Source organism: Corvus hawaiiensis, chromosome 30 (genome assembly GCF_020740725.1).
Source record: "Corvus hawaiiensis isolate bCorHaw1 chromosome 30, bCorHaw1.pri.cur, whole genome shotgun sequence".
Taxonomy (NCBI): domain Eukaryota; kingdom Metazoa; phylum Chordata; class Aves; order Passeriformes; family Corvidae; genus Corvus; species Corvus hawaiiensis.
This window is the reverse complement of record NC_063242.1, coordinates 3,076,911-3,090,348: the sequence shown is the minus strand read 5'-3', so window position 1 is coordinate 3,090,348 and position 13,438 is coordinate 3,076,911.

The following is a 13,438-nucleotide window of genomic DNA, read 5'->3' as shown; positions in this document are numbered from 1 at the left end:
AAGGATTATCCAAGTTATCCGAATATAAATTTTTGAAAAAAGGAATAAAAGCTGAGAGCACCAGGTTTTCTCTCAAGATGTAAAGATCTACTGGCCTTTAAATAGTGTGGCAACTGTTTTCTTTTGTAATATAAGAAGTACTTTTCCCAATTAAAAGGAAACAAAAAGTATCATTTGGATAAACTATTTTCCATTAATTGGTTAAATATTTTAAACACTTAAGTGAATTTAAAAATAAATCCAAACAGGAAAGATAGCTGGGTAGTTTGGTAGAAATATGAGGACTTCCATTGTGTTTCCTGTTGAGCTCTTCAGTCTGGATTTATAAAGTTTTCCTTTGCATGACAAATTTAAGACAAAAGATGAATGACCTTTTTGTTTTTAAAGATTGCAACTTCTACATATTTATCAAGGTGTGTTATTAGATGTAAATATAGTTTCTCTATAGCTATATTTGGAAGTCAGTTAGGAAAGGCTTGGAGAAAGATCTCAAGAATTGCTAATGAAGCACAAAACACAGAAACAGTAACAGTTTAGAAGAGAAAGTTTTTGGACTTGAGTGTGAAAAGAAAGGACCCTGACACATGGCAGCTGCAGGTGGGAGAAAGAATAATTGCTTCCTGGTGCACTCTTTCCTTCAACTTGTCATTTGGCTCATGATGTTGGGACCCCTCTCAATGGGCATTTGACTTTCCTGGAGCCAGCAAAAGCAAAGTAGGCTCTTAAGCCTACTGAAACCTAAGAATGACCAAGATGACTTCCAAGGCAGCATCATCACAAAGGGAGCTCCATGAAAATGGCCCTTAAAGCAATTAACTTCCAAGGTCAGGCATGGAATAATTGTGGCAAGGAAAACAGAGGAGAAGACAGGGCCAGGAGTGTACACTGGAAATGAAAGAAAAAAATAACACTTTGTTCCCTTGGGTGAGTACAGAAAAAACATCTATTTTTTAGGAGACTCAAATACAAGATTAAGATTCCCATTCTCCTGTTGTCCTCCTTCCATGCTATGTCATCACCACCTTCCTTTATGTTGTAGGTATCTGCATTTCTTATATGTCTGCTTCTACCAGAGAAATGCTCCAGACCCCAGAATTTCATAGAAAGGGCTGTCACGGTCTTGCTAGACCTGAGCTGCAATGCTAGGCTTAAACTCAAGACATCACAGGCTTAAAAAGCAAGATGTACTCATCTCACAAGGTCAAAGCTTGGTGGTCAGGAGGAGAGTTTCTGTCTCAAACCGTGGAGATGAGCTTTTTACTGCCTAAAAGCTCTCACCTTTTGAGTGAATCCCAGTTGGCTCTGAAGACAAATCTCCCACAAAGATGCCTTAATCCATGAGCTAGTGAATAGGTACCTCTTAATCTCTCCCTCTGGAAGTGCTCTACTTCCAGTACCTAATTAACATTCATCTCTGCAGGGACTGTGACTGCATTCTCCCACGTTCCAGGGGAGTACCCTGACCACTGGACTGTATGATTTATTTGTAATTTTCCCCTCTTTCTTCTAGCCCAGTGAATATTTCATTATTTTTACACACAGGCATACAGACAAACACAGAGAATCATACACTCACACATCTATAGAATAGTATCTATAAGTATAGTCTTTGCAACCCATGCCTTTTTTCTACAAGTGGAGAACTGCAAAAAATATTACAGATGCCCTGTGTCAAGTGTACCATGTTCATTAAAAAAAACCAAACAAACAAATACAAACACCAAAAAAAAAAAAACCAACAAAACCAACACAAAACCTCTAAAATGGAGAAATGAAAAATTTTTATGTTAGGAAGTAAATTTCTTACCTATTAACATTACTACCTCACAAGTGGCTGAAACACATCTTTATCCTATTGCAATGACTCCCAGTATGTGTATATTGAAGCTGTGCAAAAATTCTAAACCACAAGTAACTCCCTGGGTTTCAGTTTTCGTTATAAGCTCAACACTCAGTTCAGGTTCACTGAAAGGACATTACAAGCCTGGAAAGTCCACAAATGATGTAATGCAGACCTCTCATGTGGCCTACTGTGTTGCACAACACAGCATGTTGACAGATAGCACTTGCTCCTTATTTAGGGGGTACTATCATTGCAGCACTCCAAAGATCCAGAGCTGTTTCATGTATACATCACTAAAAGAAATAAAAATGCAGGGAAAGATATGGAGGCAACAAAGTTATTGTTTTAAAGTGCTTGAAAATAGGTCAGAGTTGCTTATGTGGCAAACTCCAGAAAGAGCAAGTTGGGCAAGGTGAGATTTATAGTACCCTGTGAGATCTTAATTCTGCTCCTGTGTGCATCCAGCCTGTGCTCTGAAAGAAGCAGTCTCATGAAAAATACCCTGCCACAACATAATTAAGGTCCACAGCATAATACAGATTTACAAAGGATCAAATAAAATTTGTTGAGACATTTTCTGCGTTCTTCCTTCTGAGATGGAGCCTAGGGCCTTATGAACCTTCTTAGCTAAATTTTTCTACATAAAAGTTTGGGGTTTTTTTAAAAAAAAAAAAAAGTAAAAATCAGCAGTTTATTTTAACGGTAACTTCTATGGAACATAGAGCTAATCACTTCATTAATTTTGGACATTAGGAAATTAATTTCAACTACTTAAACTAAACATAGAATCACTGTGAACAAGCACATAAGGGTTGCAACCTCAAGGCAATCTTGGCCTACATCGGCTTTTAGAAAAATGGGTAATCTAGTTGCTGTCAGAATACACCAGTTGTTCTAGTAGCATACAACCAGAGTTTTCCTGAGAAATCTAAACTTAAAAACCAAAATAGTAACATAGTAACTTGCAAGAGGTTGTAACTCAGCTGTTCATAGGTGGACTATTGTGAAAAGAGAAAATATACTTCTTCAGCCTATAGACTGAGTCACTTGTGGGTTTTTTTTTTGTTTTTGAGGTTTTATTTGAGGGGGAGAATATTGTTTCACCTCAGACAAACTATTCAGTTATTTGTCACTAATTCTATAAATTTCACTTAGTCTTTCTCAGAAATTTTATTCCCTTCATGGAAAAGTCCTCAGCCACACAGGAATTATCCACCAAATAAGATAAGCACTGAGATAGTGAGAAAGGGAGTTCCTTCACAATTACCATGAAGGGACACTGTGCAGCCCTCTAATGACTATATTTTGCTAGTCCAGCTTGTACCCCCATTGCACAGGAAAGGGAATACATACTGCATCGTTGGGGTGTCAGATTCCTCAGTTCCACCTCAGTTCCACCCTGTAGCAACTACTTAAGAGCTTTCCTGAGTTGGACACACCAACGTACACACAAGGGATTCTCCCCCTTCCGCAGACTCTTAATCCAGCTCCTTTCTTTAGTCAGAGAACAGAAGAGTAGATTTGTCACTAAAGGAGGTACAGTTTGCCTTCAATCATCTCAGAAGAGAGCTACCTTTGAAGCTTCTGTTTCTTTATGCCTCTGGCAGAAAATAGTGGATAAATTTAATCTAAGAAATGAATTCCTGCTTATAACTGTTATTTGATAAATCTTATTATTCTGACTATTCAACAGAAACCACTCCTGCATGGTAGTTATTACTCTCACACAGTTCTAATCCATACCATGTAGCTTTTGTACACAGATTAGTATTTTAATATATATAAAAAAAACATTGTATAATCTAATTAGGTATTTTGCAAATAAATACATTCTGACCAGAATTACACTATCTGAACAGTAATGTAAAGGTTTGAATACTTAAAGAATGAAAGAGTTGCTTACCATAATTCTCTGTTGCATTAAATTAAACATCCAGCTGACATCTTTATGTGTATCGCATTTTCTTTCTGTAAAATATTTTGTGAAGATGCTTGAGATAACATTAGAAGATGGGTGCTTATAATTCAAAAAATGTCCTGCTAATGCTGAAAATATTGACATTTCTTCCTGAGGTTCTGACAGAAAATACAATACACTGTCTTATGTCAATTGAATAATTAGAGATTATAGTAATTCCTGCAAGGCTTTCATATGTGGCACATTCTGCGAAAATTTCAAAAGATGAGATTTGCATAAAGGTGGGTGTCAGGAAAAACCAGGTGCCTCTTCTCCTATAACAATGACATACTAAAGAGAAAAAATTAAAACTCCTCTGGGGAAAAGTGTTGGCAATGCTCAGGCAAACGTTGGGGAAAGCCCGAATTGTAAGTGGAGAAAGGACTTGTCAGTATGCTCCACACCATGTAGGGGAAATGGTAGATGCAGACAATAGCAGAGCATTTAGCATCTTTGGATTCAAATATATTAATGAAAGAAAATGATAACCACTCACACTGATTTACAAGATCACTTCCACAATTCTTAAGCAAAAATACCACCTTTGAAACATCAGTGACTTAACACCACTTCTCCTCTCCTTTTTCCTTTTAATATTGTGTATATATTTTATGTGCATTTTATATACATTTGTCAGGAGAATATTAATGTTCTGCTTTATGATTACCACCACCTTTCTAATCATTGCTTTTTATTATTCTTGTTCAGTACAGCTTAGCCACCGAGCATGAGCAGTGAAATGGGGGGAAAAAGAAAAGCAAATACTGTATTATATCATCATCTGGGGAGCGTGATTGTTTCTGCTGTGTTAATTTACACTAAAATCTATGACCCAGTGAGTCTGATTGATTGCCAAGGGCAGAAATCCAGCCCCTGGCCTAGTTTATTTTGTGAACTGTAGCCTCAGATATCGCTGCAAGCCACAATGATATTGATTTGATATACACTAGATGGGTCTTTATGCTCTTTGGGAAATTTATTGTTCAGAGTCAGAACTCAGACAGATGGGGAGAAGCTGCTCTTTAAATTGAAGAAGGTTATCATGGTTTGACTCCTGGGTCACTCAGGTTACCAAGTGGCCTGAGTGTGGCTGGGTCGGAGCAGGCTCGAGGGATTAGTGCTCATCAGTTTTGAATGTCAAATCTCCTCAGTGGACTTGAGTTATTGCTAATAGGAACTTGCTTGGGCCTATAACATTTGGATGGCCTATAACTTAAACATCATAACCCTTTCTTCATGTCATGGTCCTTTAAATTATGGCTGAGCACACCACCTTTGCTCTGGACGTTTAGCAGGAGATGGCTGTGTGTTATAAAGAACTTACCTCCGAGGTGAACTGCACCATTATAGCCCTGGTCTGCAGGAGTACTGTACCCCCACACTCCAGTGTCACAGCCATGTCCCCTGTCTTCTGCTGCTCACTCACTGTCACCACCCTGGCTTTGCACAGGAGATACAGAATAGTTAAAGATAGAGCATAGCTCTACTTTTCCCTGAATTTGGTATTTTTCTTTCATGAGGGAAGAAGAGGAGGAGGTGTGGGGAAACTTCAGGCTGTGGGACAAAAAAACCCTCTCATGGTAGAAAATTAATATATTCTTTGGGTATTGAATGAATGAGGAAAATAAATGTGCTTCTAACTTGGGATAAAGATTTAAGAGATTCTTCTACAGAAAACAAGGCCAGGTCTGCTATGATTAGCCTAAGCCTGAACAGCATTTTCACTTAAGCACTGCTAATTGTTAACCACTATTTCATGCTACAGTAAATGCTAAAGAGACCAGGAAAAATAGTATCTATGAATTTAAAGGAACACATTATTCTATAAATATTAATACAAATGTTTTAATTACCAAAGAAGAATCTCACTTTATTTTAGTGGGTACCTCTAACAGAGTTATAAACTGTACACAGCCCTCATTTTCACACTCAGTGTTTGATCTGTTTCCTTTGAGATCAAGAAAATTATTTTCAGTCTCATTCAGAGAGGAAGGGAATTAGCCTGAAGGAAGTCCCACATGTCCAAGAGATGGGATAGGGCTCCATGTTGCCATTACAGTGAGAAAGGTAAATCTGTTCCCACTTTTACAAGTAGCTTCTGGCTTCATATGTACAAAAACTAGGAGTTCTCCTCTATTTCTCTTCAACTAGTATATGATTCACACAGGAATGGGAGAAAGAGTTTGTTTTTCTTAAGTAGCTGTTGCTTTTTCTTGATCTGATTTGGTGCAACAGGGAATTAATACTTTTAAAGAAAAAACATTTTCCTTCAAATTAAAACTGCAACACTTATATCCAGTAAAATAAAAGGGGAAAAAATAAAATTAAAAGCCTTCTGGAAACACACATTTATGCTATCCCATTTTGCATACCTATCCAAAACAAAGACATCTCATGACATTAATGGTAAATGGCTTACCCTAGCCTTTTGGACTCTATTCTTGGCAATACACTGCAGCTCTAGCTGTGTATTACAGATATACTACTACCATTTAAATATAATTCTGCCTGGCTTGTATTCTGGTCTGAATTTCCTGGGATTTTATTCTTCATTTGAAATGAATACTAATTGAGAGAAAGTTACACATTTATATAGCTCCTGAAGAGTAACACCCACTTCACCTATCTCTCTATTGTAAATTAATATGTAGCAGATGGTGAGCTGAGATAGTTTGACAGCCTACTTACAGCACCATCACTTTAACCTCTATCTGAAAAAAAAATCCCATTAGCTTTTCTGCTGTTGGGCTCTTAACCCCCCAAAGTATCCTTAGTTATCATATCATGGGATTTTCTGCAATGCCAAGGAAGAAAATAATTAAAGATACCCTCTTCCATTTAAATGCTTGTTCTAATTTTACTGGGCATATCTTTTCCTCTTAACTTCACCAATAATTTCAATTTAAATCTTCATTTAGAATGAGATTTTTCTTCCAAGGGGATTTTTTTTATCTTCAGGGACAACTTAGTGCACTGCAGAAGCAAACACAGAAGCCCTTCCATATATTATGATTAATGTGGTGTAAGGAGCTCCCCTTGCTAGAAATGCAGAATCAAAGGAAGCAAAGTCCATAAGTAGAATTTAAATTCAATACACATTAGAATCTTATGGTTCAATTCAAAGTGGCTCTAAAGGAAATAATTAGACACTCACCAAGGCTTTCAGTAAGAAACAACTTTCCCTAAGAAGGGCCTGCTCAAAGTCTTCATTCAAAGTACTCAGTCACTTTTTTTTCCCCTCCACTCTTTCCAATAGAGAAAGGAGAAGGATTTTTTTAAGATTTGGGAATCCATGTTAAGAGCTTTACATATAAATCTCCTTTAAAATAAGTGGTCTAATTGAATATTTTCTTCTGATGGGCTGATAGAAGCACTTTATTTGTTGCAGAATATAAATGTATAGATCGTTGTCAGAGATTTGCAAAAGCATTCATAGTGTGTGTTTAGGACTCTTCCACATGGACTGAAACAAGATCTTGTTCAGTCCCACAGCATCATTCACATCCTGTTTGGGGGATTTGATGTCTAAGAGGAAATGCTCAGTGACTCTGAAACTGTAACTGGCCTGAAAGTCTCACACGTGCAAGATAACAGGAATGTCCCATAATTTGCAGGCTTGATAGCACATGATTGACTTAGGCCACTACATTCACCAAGGCATCCAAAATGTTGTATTAACTCTTGCACATTTTACAGTAAAATAGACCAAAACTTTATTTGTATTAGAGTTTAGTTTCTGTCCAAATCTCCTCTTACATGAGAGTGTGAATGGAAATTTTCAATTTCATCATTCATCCCCACAGCTCTTCTTGACTCTGGCAATTTTAATATACACACATGCACCCAAAATCAGGCCCAAATAGATTTGGTCTCTCCTTTTCCTCTCTCACAAATATTTACAAAAACAAAATGCTGACTGCTTATTTATACTAAAATAAAGACTCTGTCTATTTCACACATATGGAGAAGGAATTAACATTAAAAATATCAGAAACCCTTTCTGTTTAGATGTCTCCTTTTCTTTCCATTGTGAGTGAATGTAGAACATCTCTGCTCTTATGTCTGATGCATGAAGGTCAGGGATGTTCCAAGCTGTTGCCACACCAGTGGCATCACCTGTGATGCAATCAGAAAAATGTCCTCCTGAATTTTTCAGGTCTCATGCAGTATGAAGCACTTTTTTCTCTAGATAGATACTCAGTCAAGGAAGGGCTAGAGAAATTATAAACTGTACTCATGGACACCAAAAGCAGCTCCAAGCCTTATAAACTACCTGGGGAGATTGCAACTGCCATTCCCAACCAAGCATTGCAAAGGCACAGATGAGAGCAGCTGGCCGGGGGAACTGGAGCAGCACGGAGTAGTCACGAGCCTCAGATTGGGAAGGATGAATTTCACCTCACCAGTCCCTTTACACAACCAATGCATAGACCCCCAATTACTTTGGTGTCATACGAGTGCAGGAGATTGAATTTCACCCAGAGAATTAGAAATACAAATAAACATTTTATTAAATAATTAGAGCCCATAATTGCGGATTACCTTTCATTTGTACTAGAGGAAGGCCTGGTATGGCTAGACCCCAGAATCTTGTTTGGTGTCTATGTCACATCTGATTTCTAACTGCCATTTCAGAATTATTTATTTTCTTTCATTTTATTTCTTTTTCTATTAAAATTGCTTCCAGATATCAGAGAAATAATTAATTTCCCCTCATTCTATATTGAGATAGAAGGCTGAAATAGCAGGTCAAGAACAACTTTAATTTTCTTTCTAATAAGAAAATACTCCACTTATTTAATTGTTAACTTTTAATACTTTCCCTTTGCAAGTCTGAGAGGTAACCAAAACATTTTTAGCTGTTTCCCCAATTTTATATACTATGGAGAATGTCAGTAATGTCCCTTAACACTCGTCCAAGTAACATAATAAAGTCCCCCTATTTCAGAATAGCAATGTCAGCAGGAGGCTTAAATATGACTTTGAAATGCTTTCAGTCTCTTGTTTAAATAGGTCATGATTTTTAATAACACTTAGAGTACTTGTGGCTGATTAAAACTTTATTCCCTATTTGAAAAGCCTAATTTGTATCTCGATTCAAATTTTTAGATGAAACCCTGCTAAAAGATTTTGAGCTGCTGTCTTTTACACAGGGCTGGCACTGTGATTTCCCAGGAACTAAGGAAGAGCAGGGACTCAGTCACTCTTGTAGAGAGTGGAAAGATCCTACCATTTCTGGGGAAAACTGCTCCCAGTCAAACTTCTCCAGAATTTCCTGTCTGGATGGCAAGACAGTGAGTTGTCTGTTTCTGCAAATGGCACAGGCTTGTGAATTCCAAGCTGAGCAAAGCACTTTGACAGAACAAAGTCTACTGTGAGGGTTGTGCCCAGGACCAACATGTTTTTTAAGCACTTGGGGATGGTCTTGAAGGCAAGAATCAGAGCAAAGAAGTCAACAAATCCTCCCAGACCTTGTGCTAAGCTTTTAAATGGAAAAACAGAGGCTTTAACATTTTTTATGAATTCGATTATTTTTCTATTTTCAATTTATACAGCAAAGAATGGCTAGAACAATGCCACCTGTAGCACTACTGATAACACTTCAAATCCCCACCTAAGTTTGAAAATGTAGTATTTGTGATAACATGGTGGTTATTTAGAGGTGCATTAATTGGAGTTACCTGTCAAGAATGGCAGTGGTTTCACCATTGCTAAAAGTGTGAATGAAGGCATTAGCCAAGCACATGGAAAATTCAGAAATAATACTAACAAAGTGAGATGAATTTGTACAGTCTTCTGTGTAACATAAGCCATGCCTGAATCACCCTTTTTCCCTCTTCTTTTTTTCTTTTTGAAAAGTAATGAATGAAATAAAAAGCAAGTCACCAAACAATATTTTAAAATTGCATACATTAAAAGAGATATATATACTTTCACTAACTGAAAATGTATTTCCTTTTTCACCCTGAATTTACTAAGGTTTAACTTCTAACGATTAGATCTTATTATAGTTTTGTCTGATAGATCAAAGAGCACTGTGTTATCAAATTTCTGTTCATCTTGTTGCAGCATCATACTGGCAACTCTTGTTCAGCCGATTATCTCCCATTGACCTTGCCTTCACCCCAAGAGTCCTTTTTATCATCACTACTTTATGCAGTACAGTCCCCCAATCATAAATATGTCCTTCATTCTTTGTGAATACATGTAGGTTTTTACAACTTGCCACATTAAAATGACCTCATGTTGCCAAGCAAGCCAGATAGCTCTGCAGCAGTGACTTGTCTTCTTTATTATCTCCTGTACCTGCTGCTTTCCTGCCACCTGCAAACTTTTATGGGTTGCTATTTAAAGTTGTCTTCTATATCATTGATAAAAATAGAATAAAGTGTAAAACTAGTTTTTTCAGACCCCATTTAGAAGCACAGGCTAATGATAATTTCTGCTTAGAAGCACTTTCTGAGACTTACTGTTTGCCAGTTTTTAATCAATTTAATATATTACATGTTGATTTTGCACTGCTCTCATTTCTTAATCAAAGCGTTGTGTTGTAATAAATGGAATGCCTCACAGAAACCTCAGTACCCTATATCAACTTGATTATCTTCAGCAACCAAATTTCTAATCTTATTAAAAATATATTAAGTTACCTTGATAAGATCTATTTCTGATACACCCATATTGACTGAGACTAGGGTTTTTACTCTCTTTTGATTCTTTGTACATTAAGTCTCCTATCAGCCATCCCATCATCTTTTTCCAGTGTTATTATGACAGCAGGCCTACAGTTACTGACATCATCCAATTTTCCCTTTTTAAATATCAGTACCTCACTGGCCTTCTTCTAGCCTTCAGAAAAACCTCAGTATTTTAAGAATTACTGAAAAGCAATGATAACAATACAGAAAAATTAATGCTTTCAAATTATTTGAAGCAAATATTTAAGGCTACTGATCTCAAAATGCCCAACTTTAGAGACCTTTTAACATTTCCTTGCTTTAATACCGGGATGGAATATATGTCCTGATCATGACATGATTAATACTTCACCCTGTTTCTCCTCACAACACAGTGCATTGCTGTATTATTATTTATACTCCTCCCATTACCATCTGATAAAGGTTCTGTTCCTTCACTAGGATTCCCTTTATTCCTAAACTAATATCAGACAAGGTCTTCTGTCTATACCTGAGGTCTTTTGGTCAATGACCTTTTTTTTTTTAAATTTTTTTCTTTGCTTCTCTCTCAGTTTTGGGCAGTTATTAGTTTATATTCATTGCCTTCCTCTTCTCCTCCCCTTTACTTTCATCTTGTTTCTATATTACTTTTTAGTTCCCCTTCTTTATAGCTGCCTTCCCTTCCTCACTAAACCAGGCTCTTTTCTAAATCCACATAGCCTTTTCTCTCAGGTATGGAAGTGGTTTTTGGACACCCAGTAAAATGTTGTTAAACAGTTCCAAACTGCCATTTACATTTCTCTCTTTGATTCCTTTCTCTGGCCTGATATGTCTTTTAATTATTTTCAGGTTTGTGAAATGGTCCTTTAAAAGCACCAAGTGTATATATATTGCATTTTGGATGCCCTCCTGACTAGCCTAGCCAGCCTGTCTCCGGGAACACTGGCTTCCCCTTCTACTGAGATGGAAGCCATCCAACCTCTGCAGCATGATCTCACAGATGGTGAAGCAGGTTTCTTAAAAAGAAAATCTTTTCTGTGTACAACTTAATTGATTAGCTATTAAAGGTATTACTGTAAATTTGTTGCTGTCTGGATTTTTTGCTTTTCATTTCCTTTCTCTTTTGTTACAGGATATGTAACATCTTACAGAAATGTTCTAATCTTTCAGCACTTGCTTTAGCACCATTAGGAGTTGTCAAAGTGGAAGGTGTCCTGTCTATAACAGTGATGACATCACTTACTCTTATTAATCTTAGAGTCACGTTTCATCTCTTGGCTCTCCCAAGACAGAAAAAAATCTATTTGTATGCAACATGTCCCATGCATGGTAGCAGTGCAGGTGGCTGCAGCTACTCTTTGTTCTGAGGAGAACTCAGACAACCAGCTGTGGTGGCTAGCAACCCAAGTTTAGCATGTAACTTTCAGCCATGGTGAGAACCCATGATTCCCTTATTTTTCCTTTCGCATGTTTTCCCCTGATTGGTTAATACTTTGTCGCCTTGTTTTATGTATGAAATTACGTATGTTCATTTTCCTTCTTTAATATGTATTCGTTCGAGAGAGTTCCTTGTTCCTCGATGCCCCATTGGATCCTTCCCTGAGTCCCTCCTACGTGTTGTTCCCATCGATTCCCTTCCTGTCAATCCCACCTGCTTGTCTCTATCCCATTGGCTGAGATCCCTTTCTCTGCCTATTCTGTACCCAGTATGAGATCTCTGGACCCTCCCACCAAGTGGACTCTTTGTCCCTGTCTTTTCGTGGGAATAAACCTGCGTGGAGAACATACGGAGAGTCCCCTCTCGTTACTTCTTTGCCTTCGCCTGTGTGCCTGCTGAACAGCGACAGGAAGATACAGCCCCTTTTGGGGTGAGGAGCCCTACCCCATTTTCATTGTATGTTGGGCACTGAGTGCTGCCTTCCAGAGGGGTTTCAGCATTGACCTCCAGGCTTCTTTGTGTCAGCACACGAGGGGTAAAACCCCCTTCTGCCAGCTCCCAGTGGCTGAAAACCCCTCCAATGCATAATGCAATCCTTTAAAGAAAGAACCCCTAACAAGGACCATTCCATGCATCATGTCTGAACTGTATGAATATAATTTGTCAGATGGGTTCTCAGAGGTTTTTCTGTCATTTCCATACTGAAAAGATAACTGTATAACTTTAGCCATGCTGAGTTTACTCTGGGACTCTGTTAGTGAGACCTGTCTCTGGGTTAAAATTCTTCAGTATTGGAAGGAAAATCCACAAGAAGGTGTCTAGGGGTACTGCAGGAGTCTGAAGCTCCTACCCTAGTGTTTAGCCAGCACAGCCAGTGGAGATCAAGGAGGCAATTCAGCTCACCCTAAAGTATCTCTCTTTCCTTAGTAATGAATAGTTAGTATGGTGTACTAGTTTGAAAACAAACCAGTGGGAGGCACTAAGTCAGAATAACAATTTAATGGAAATTAAAGAAAAGGAGAAAAAAAAGGTAAAAGAAAACACTGTCAAACTGACAGAGTCAAGGTACAACCTGACACCCTGTTAGGCAGGGTGGTGGTAGCAGTCTGGTAGAATGGTGGCTGCAGTCCTCTGAAGCGGTGATCCTGTAGTAAAAGAGTCTGCTCTTCCTCAGGAAGTCCAATGGTGGCTGTGTAGCTCCTGTCCTCTGGAAATCCAGTGGGAAGCCAGTGTCTCTGGTGTTCAGCCTCAGATTATATCCACGATGGGATGCTTGGTTCCTCCCTCTGGGTGGAGCATCTCACAATGGGGTAACGAGTCATGAGGCAAAGTGTTGATTAGGCTCATTAACAGAAGATAGTCTGGAGGGAGTTATCTCTGAGTCAGGCAGCAGGACAATGATGGGCCATGAACAGAAAGATAGTCTGGGGGGAGGAGGCAAGGAAACACTGCCCCACCTGATTTCAACAGCTCCTGAGGATGGTAATAGAATACACTGCAACCCAGGACATATGGTATATTAA